Genomic DNA, 9,627 nt, shown 5'->3' with positions numbered 1-9,627 from the left:
GAGGGTAATCTGATAGCCTGGAAACTTACATCATTGTGTTTGGTTGTGCACTGTAATCTTATCTATGATTCCTGAGAATATCACTTTCTGTGTTTGGTTGTGCATAGGAATCTGTTAAGTTTTCATATTTTCATAAAATTAATATAATAATATATTTCATCAAAATAATTTATACACAGTTTTACTCATAAATATATATCTATTGAATACTTAAATCAAGTATAAATTTTAAAATTACAAAAATACCCTTATTTTATTTTTAATAATATTTCATTTGTTATTTTAAACTAAAGTAAGGATATAAAGGCTTTACAAATCAATTTATTTAAATAAACAAATATTATTTATCATTTTATAGTTTGATATATGTATATTTGTTTTTATATTATATGCTTCAAAAATAAAATAAGTCATTAACTAAAAAATTATTGGTTTAAGATTTTTTCAAAAAAATAATAATAATAATTTTGAAGTGTTTCACATTCTTGGGTATCTGAAAACCACTTGTCAGATGAGTTTCACTTGAACCTAGAATCAGGAAAAGTTAAAACCCCTGGAGTACAGATTCCCAGGTTAGAAAAACTCAAACCCAGTACCAAACATGAGAAAGTGTTCAGATTCCCATTCCTGTGTCCAGATTCCTGCATACCAAACGACCCCTATATATATTAAATCAAATACAATCAGATTAGAGATTACCTCTCGTAGCCTATCAAATGTTCTCGAATCTTTTTGTATAAAATCAACGTTCTTCCTATCTAAGTTTTGAAAGCTCACACCTTGATCTTTCAGACCAATCCTCAAATACACAAGGACGTGTGTGGGCACGTAGGATTCAAAATGTTGATTTATGACTCTCTAGATGTACTCAACACGTGAGATCTAGAGAGGTTTGATAGAGAGAAGAGGAATTGAATAGTTTCCAGGTTTAGGAAGAACTATTCGCATCTATTTCAGAGAGAGAGAGAGAGTCTGATAGTCTATGGAAAATAATTAACTTCTTCTTAAAAGTATCAGTTCTTTTCATGTTTATAAAGATAATTAACAAATTTAATTAATCTTTATTTTATTAAAATAAAACTGATTAGTTATAACTTTATTTAATTATTTAATTTAAATCATATTTAAAAAAGAATAATCAAATATAAATATTTAAATAAAACAAATTATTTGAAATTCAAAATTAAAATCTCATAGATAGGAAATCCTTGTGTGTGGCGCCACACTCACTGTACAGTGAGTGTGTCGACTACACCATTAGGGTTATCCATAATTTTCTTATTTGTTTATTTAGTTAATATTTAAGATAATATATTTATCTCAAAATAAATATCGGTTACTTCAAAATTAACTTTATCTTAAAATATCAGTTTTATATAAATAAATAAATATCTTTGTTGACGCGGTTCTTCGCCAACAGGTAATTAAGAGAACGAGAGAAAAGGATTAGTGCTAAATGTGAACCGAAATAGATGTATGATCTTAGGGGACGAAAGGGGTGACTCAAGACACGGTTTTTAAGTGGTTCGAAGGTTAAAATCCTTCTACTCCACTAGTCAATATTATTGATCTATACTGAGTATTTGGTTACAAAGTATTTCTTACAAGGGATTATTTTTCCAACCCCTATCAACTCCCAGGGTCTCCATATTTATAGGAGAAGGAACCTGGAAGTTGGTAGGGAGGTCATCCCGTGACCTTCTTACTTTTCGTATCAATTCTGTGACATTCATGATTAATTCCTAAACCTGACACATAAGTATGGTCAAATCAATAGGTAAGGAAGTAATGGGCTGCACGGCCCAACCCCACCATGGGTGTCTGAACACGCACGTTCCTGCTGCGTGTCCAAGAAGTCAGGGGGATATCAGACACGTGATGCCTGATATATGCACGTTTACCTTGCGTGTGTTTACTTCTCAAGGGGTCATAGCTCCATGTTAAGCTTGTACCGCGAGCTTCATGCTGGACTCGACCTTCGGCCTTCAGAGGGCCTGCTCTAGTCTTGGACAATGGAGGCGAGCCCTTTGGGCTTCCTCGAGCTAATGACAGAAGCTCCGGCTTCAGGGGAGTTCATGAGATAACTACGATTAGTCAGCAGCTCGGCTTGCTAATCAGCCCGTGGGAAAACCAGGGCGTACAATCTTATTCTAAATAAGATAATTATTAATCTCCCTATGTGTTAATCCAAACAATATTAATATTTATTTTAACTTATATAGTTTTTCAAAATAAAAACTATATAGTTAAATAATTAATTCATAATTATTCAATTGATCATAACTATCACATAATTATTTCATTGCCCTAAAAAATGAATTCATTTGCAATTAAGTCATTCTCTCTACAAACCTTTCTTTTGACATCCTTACCCTTGACAATGTAGGACATATGTGATCTGGGGACCATGGACCTATAATACAAAGCTCCAATAAACCAGATTATTAACTAGACTCTTTAATCAAATAATAATATTTATTAATTCTATGATTACTCCACTATAAATATGGAATTGCACTCTAAGTATTTATATAATTATATTTATAGAGTTTTCTCTTGTAGATCATTGAATATAATCAATAAATGTAGTTTTGTCCTCCATTTATTGGTTCGTTAATTAGAGCTAGTCAAGATTACCATTTTACCCTTCTAATTCCCTCTTGATCCTTAAGTACCATTAATTCACTAGGGAATAATTAATCTCAAATTATAGATTTGAGCTCAATAACTATTCAGTTCCAGAATTAAACCTTACGAGAACTAATATTTGATCCATTAGGAAAGTATGGATTCCATTATTGTAATTCATGTTCCTAGCCATTCATTATATTGAATCTCCAAAACAAAAGTCATTAGCCTCATTATACTAAGAAACCTTAACGAGTGAATTAAAAGATCCAATAAACACAACGCAGGAGTTCATGAATACTCAGGATTTAGAATGATCTACAAATGATCATCTATTATGAAAAGAATCAAATCTTTATGTCAAACGATAAGTTTATAAAGATAATTAATTCTTATCAGTCCTGTCATATATAATCTCTATTATATACAACACCTTTACTAAGATGTCTATCCACATCAGTATTCCGAATCTAGATTACTTGCATCATGTATGCGTAGTAAACTGCACTAGTAAACATACACTAAAGATTCCTTACTTTAATATGTTACTGACAATTTTATTCATTATATATGATCTTAATTCTCTTGTACTAATACAAGATCATATTCTCATGATTGAACAAATATTTTTCTTGATATTATCATATAATTAATTCAAACAACAATTATAATATTCAAATATAATAAATTTGTTCATTTTATTTAATTCAATAAAATGTTTTTATAAGCTTTTACGACATTAATCCTAAAAATCTCCCACTTTCCCTCAAAGCAAGTGAGGCTTCTCCCTTAATCTCATGTTGCATACATGACCCATAAACGACTTTGTAGGAAGTGTCTTGGTAAACGGGTCAGTCAAGTTATGTTCCGACGCTATCTTCATAACAGTCACATCACCTGGCGTACAATCTCTCTAACCAGATGGTATTTCCTACCTATATGCTTTCCTCTCTTGTGGCTTCTTGGTTCCTTGGAGTTAGCTACTGCTCCATTGTTATCACAATATAGGATTAGTGGCTTATCCATATTTTGAACTACTTCAAGATCAGTGTAGAACTTCCTCAACCAAACTGCCTCCTTATCCGCTTCACAAGCTGCTATGTATTCGAATTCCATGGTTGAATATGCTATGTTGGATTATTTAATACTCCTCTAGACCACAATTCCTCCACCAAGAGTGAACACTGACCTAGATGTCGATTTATGGCTGTATTTTTCTGATTGGAAATAAGAATCAATGTGTCCAGTAAGGTTCAACTCACCCCTTGAATATACAAACATATAATCTCTCATTCTCCTACGATACTTGAGAATGTGCTTTACTACAATCTAGTGTTCCAAACCAGAATTTGATTGATAACGACTCACAATCCCTACTACATAACATATGTCGGGTGTAGTACACAACATGACATATATTAGACTCGAAATTGTTGAAGCATAGGTGTAACACCCTAGTTATCCAAGACCATTACATTGTGTATTTTAAATAGTGCTAAACTCATTAAACGAGTCATTTGGCCATAAACGTGCATTTAAATGTGATTAACGGTCCAGCGTTAAAAATTTCGGTTAAAAGGAATGGATATTTCATTAAAATGTTAAGTTGTACATGGGATCCCATAATAAACATTTACAAGTTGTTTATAGTTCCAAAAGGGTAATTATAACTCAAAAGTTACAACCCATCAACTTGAGCGGCAAAAATAGGGTTTAACCCTAGTTCATCTGAGAAACCTTGGTCGTGCTAGTCAAGCGGCTGCATATGTACACGTCGCCAGCTAAGCTCTCCAACTCATGGCTGGTCCAACATTCCTTTCCCCTTACCAGCACCACATAGTACCCATGAGCCAAGGCCCAACAAGAAAACTCAAACATGCTCATAAGCAGTTAATAATACGTCACCAATCCATAATAAGCATGCCTAGCAGTAATAGCCTTACTCATGCATGCATACCACTCATATAAATGACTACAACATCATATGGGGCTGGTTGCCATTAATAACTAATTAATAAGTCAGATTGGGCCCAGTGCCCTAGGATATAGGACTAATAAGTCACCCCAGGGCCCATTGCACTATCATCGGTACAACCAGCCTTGGAGCTGGCCTAGCGTACCTGGTGTTGAATTTTCCACAACCATTGGGTCGGACAAGCATATAATGTGCTCCTAATTAGGCCTAACCAATATAACCAGCACTCAGCGCACTATTGTCATCCTTGACTCATAAATCAATGTTTTTCGACCAGCGTTCGACGCTATTGTCAACCTTGACTCATAAGTCAATACTTTTCTCAATTATATAATGCTAACAAGCATTCATAATATAACAAATATCCAGATACAGACCACTCGACAGGCTTAATATACCATTCACAGGAATAATGATTATCGTGCACATTTACAGGGGCCCACACCCAATCAAGACTATATACAACGTTTGGGCCAAGCTCTAATCATGTACATCACATATTGGGTGCAGTTTTCTTACCTCAGGTCTAAGTGTAAAGTAAAATAAGAACGACCCTCAAGCACAATCTTGATCCCGAGCGCCTAGCGATAACTTAGTCACAGCCAAGTATAGAATTTCGTCAATAACGGGAAAACATAGGCTTCTGGACCAATTCTAACCCCTAAGATTTGAGTTCCTGCACTCAAAACACTCATTGGCCAAAAACCCCCATTTGTGTCGCAGCGCACCCAATTAGGGTCGCGACGCCCCACAATTTAGAGTCACAACTCTAACAACCAGAGAGCTCAGCCCCAAAAACACTGGACACGGGCCGCAGTGCGACCCAGCTTTAGGAAACTGCCTGACACCTGAGTTCATGAGGGTCGCCGCGCCCAAGAATAAGGCTGCAACGCAGCCCCGCGAACTCAGCTTTCTCAGTCCAAAATCCTCTCAAAAATCACCACAAATCTGTACCAATCTCACCATTCAATCTCACATTATCCGTAAAACCTCCCAAGCAACAAAACACGCGTTTCCGATGGATCAAAAACTCACCAAACCGTAAAATCCAATTCAAAACTTAACAAACTTAAGGAAACTGGAACTCAGAAATTCAAAGCTTATATTACCTCTGATAAAGTTGTTTTCCAGCTAAATCCTCCAGCTATAAAGCTTCTAATCTTCCCTAGAATCATTATGACTCTAACTTTGCTTGAATCTGAGCCCCAAAACTCGAGTTTCCTTCGAAAACGCTAACGAGCGTCAAGTGAGAAATCAGAAGAGAGAGAGAGAGAGAGAATATTGAACGTGTTTTCTGTTTATGACAGGTTACTTAGGGTTCAAGAAACCTTAAGAAAATCCCAAGGCTCGGGGTGGCAAAAACATCCTCGGAGGAAAAATAGTCAAAACCCTAGAATTCTCTCCTGGTCTCGCTAACTCAAAATATATCCTCGAATATTCATTCCTATTACTCGAAATGCACATTGACTCACCCCGAGTCAAGTATTGGTCCCGTTGTGACTTTCCCACCAACTTGCTCCCTAGGATCGCCTCGTGCCGAGTCAAATATATCCAAATAATAATGTGGTCTCATACATATATCACATATATGCCAAATATACCCATAACGAGCCAAATTACAAAAATTTCCCTTCTGATAAGAAACGGGCTCACATGCATATTTAATACACCGAAACATGCATATCAAGTCATATTATAATATAAATCATATAATCATATAATAACACCCATATATATAACATATACACATAATTTCCATAATTTTCCATCCTGGGCTCCTAATCAAGGCCCTAAGCCTTATTAGGTAATTTGGGATGTTACAATAGGGATACTATCTCATATCCTCTTCCTCCTGAGGTGTCTTAGGACACTGTTCCTTGGAGAGAGTAATTCCATGTATGGTCGGTAATTGTCTTTTCTTGGAATTCTCTATAGAGAATCTTTCAAGCACCTTATCGATATAATTAGCCTAAGAAAGTGCCAAGAGCTTGTTCTTCCCATCCCTTAGTATTTGGATTCCCAGAACATAGCTTGCCTTGCCCGAATCTTTCATTTGGAACTTTTCGACTAACCACTTCTTCACGTTTGATAATGTCTCTGCATTGTTGCCAATGAGGAGAATGTCATCCACATAAAGAACTAGGAAAACCACTACATTTCCTTTGATGTATTTGTAAACACATGATTCTTCGACATTCTCTTCGAAGCCATATGTTTTAATTGTTTCATCAAAGGTGATATTCCAAGATCTAGATGTTTTAAATGGATTTTAGAAATTTACACATCTTTTGATCTTCCCCATTCTTGATGAACCCTTCTGGTTGTACCATATAGATACTTTCATCAAGATAGCCATTCAGAAAGGATGTCTTGATGTCCATTTGCCATATCTCATAGTCATAGGTGGCAACTATGGATAAGAGGACGCGAATGGATTTAAGCATAGCCACAGGAGAAAATGCTTCTTCATAATCAACACCTTTTCTTTGAGTGTAGCCTTTGGCTACTAGCCTTGCTTTGAAAGTCTCCACTTTCCCATCTACACCTCTTTTCTTCTTGTATATCCATTTGCACCCAATTAGCCTGACATCTTTAGGTGGATCTACAAGTTCCTAGATTCCATTTCTTGGTTCATGACTTCTTACCATTTTTCCTTTTCAGGATCATCCATTGCCTCTTTGAAGGTTAATTGATCATCCTTGTCTGTATCAGAAACAAGGACATGTGCCTCATGTTCATAGTGAACATGTTGTCTTACAATCCTCCCACTACGACGTTGCACCGGGGTTTATTTTCCAGGAATAGTGGTTTCCTTGGTTCTTTGTTTATCATTTAATGATGAAGATGAAAGTGATGGAATCTTATCAGTTGTGAGTTCCTCCAAAACTATTTTTCTCTGAGATTTATAATTATTCATATAGTCGTGTTCAAGGAAGGTCGCATTTGTTGAAACAAATACCTTTTGGTCCTTGAGACTATAGAAGTAACAACCTCTTGTTTCTGGAGCATAGCCCACAAAAATGCACACTTCAGACCTTGGATCAAGTTTCCTTGATTTAGTTCTTAGATCAGCAGGACAACCCCAAATGTGAAAATGGTGCAAACTAGGTTTGTTTCCATTCCACAGTTCACGTTGCATTTTGCTTATGTTCTGTCTCTAATTGAGAGTACACCAGTATGTCATAAATGAACACGATCAGAAACTTGTCCAAATAGTCCTTGAAGGCTGCCGGGGCGTTGGTTAATCCAAAGGACATAACCAGGAATTCATAGTGTCCATACCTCATGTGGAAATTGGTCTTTGGTATGTCCTCCTCTTTAATCCTTAACTGATGGTAGCGTAACCGAATATCATTCTTAGAAAACAATGTCTTCCCCTATAGCTGCTCAAACAAATCGTCGATCCTAGGTAGTGGGCATTTGTTCTTAATGGTTAACTTGTTCAACTCTCTATAGTTAATACACATCCTTAAGGATCCATCTCTCTTCTTGAAGAACAACAATGGAGCACCCCATGGCGAGAAACTCGGTCTAATGAATCCTAAATCCAGTAACTCTTGTAAATTAATCTCCAGTTCCTTCAACACTGCCGGAGCCATTCCATAAGGTGTCCTAGATAATAGCTCCGCCCCTGGTGCCAATTCTATGACGAACTCAATCTCTCGGTGTGGTGGCAACCCTTGCATGTCTGCGGAGAACAAATCTGGATACTCACATACAAGTCTAGTCTCACTCTGCCCAACCGACACAACTCTAGAAGTATCCACAATGTTTGCTAGGAATCCTTTGCAACCATTCTGCATCAGATCTCTAGCCTTCAGTGTTGAAACCATAAGTACTCGCGGACCACTCACTGTCCCCATGAAAATAAAAGGTACCTCCCCTTCTGGTTCAAAGGTCACCATTCTGCGCTTGCGGTCAATTGTCACCCCATACTTCTATAACCAATCCATCCCTAGGATCATATCAAAGTCATCCATTGCTAGCTCAATCAGATCCATAGACAACTCCCTGCTATCTATCTCTACTGGCAATGCTCTAACCCATCTCCTAGAGACTACCAGTTCCCCGATTGGCAACAAAGTCTGAAATCCCCTAGCATACAAATCACTAGGTCTACATAGCTGATCTATCACTCTAGCAGAAACAAATGAATGAGTAGCCCCTGAATCAATCAATGCAGTAAAAGAAGAACCAGCACTAGAAATCTGGCCTATCATGACGGAGGGGCTAGCCTCAGCCTCAGTCTGGGTTAAGGTAAATACTCTAGCAGGAGTGAGACTGTCGCTCTGTTTTGGCTCTTCCTTCCTGGCTTGTGGGAAATCCTTCCTCAAATGACTGATACTCCCACAAGTAAAGCAGGCCCTGATCCTACACTCTCCCTGATGTGGTCGTCTCCACCCGAGGACACACTGGGAAACTCCTCTAGTTGTCTCCCCTGCCCTGACGGCCACTGAAAGCACCTTGTGCCCTCCTATCCGAGCTAGGAGGAAAAAAAGAGTCTGGGGCATTTCTCTTCTACTCACTGGGGCCACTACCCCGACTAGATCTTGTGAAAGGAGGCATTGTCCTCCGAGTATCACGCTTAGCAGCGCCCTTTCTCCATATCTGATCCTCGGCCCCCTTAGTTGTAAGAGCCTTGTCCACTACCTGTGCATAAGTGGTAGTCCCCGAATCCAAAGTTATCTTGTCATCATGGGCGATCATAACATTTAATCCCCACACAAACCGATCACTTCGTGCCATGTCAGTCAGCACCAAATTTAGAGCGAACTTTGCTAACCGGTCAAACTTTAGAGCATACTCAGTAAGCGTCATTCGATTTTGAGTCACGTTGGTAAACCCATCAACCTTCGCAGCTCAGACTGTGACACTGTAATACTTCTCATTAAAAATTCTTCTGATCTCTTCCCAGGTCATAACTACAACATTCCTTCTTTGCGATACAACATCCCACTAGATGCAGGCGTCTTCTCTCAACATGTAGCTGGCATAAGCATCTCTCATTCCCTTCTACCCTCATG

Source organism: Humulus lupulus, chromosome X, assembly GCF_963169125.1.
Source record: "Humulus lupulus chromosome X, drHumLupu1.1, whole genome shotgun sequence".
In the NCBI taxonomy this organism is placed as follows: Eukaryota; Viridiplantae; Streptophyta; class Magnoliopsida; order Rosales; family Cannabaceae; genus Humulus; species Humulus lupulus.
This window is presented reverse-complemented; position numbering follows the sequence as displayed.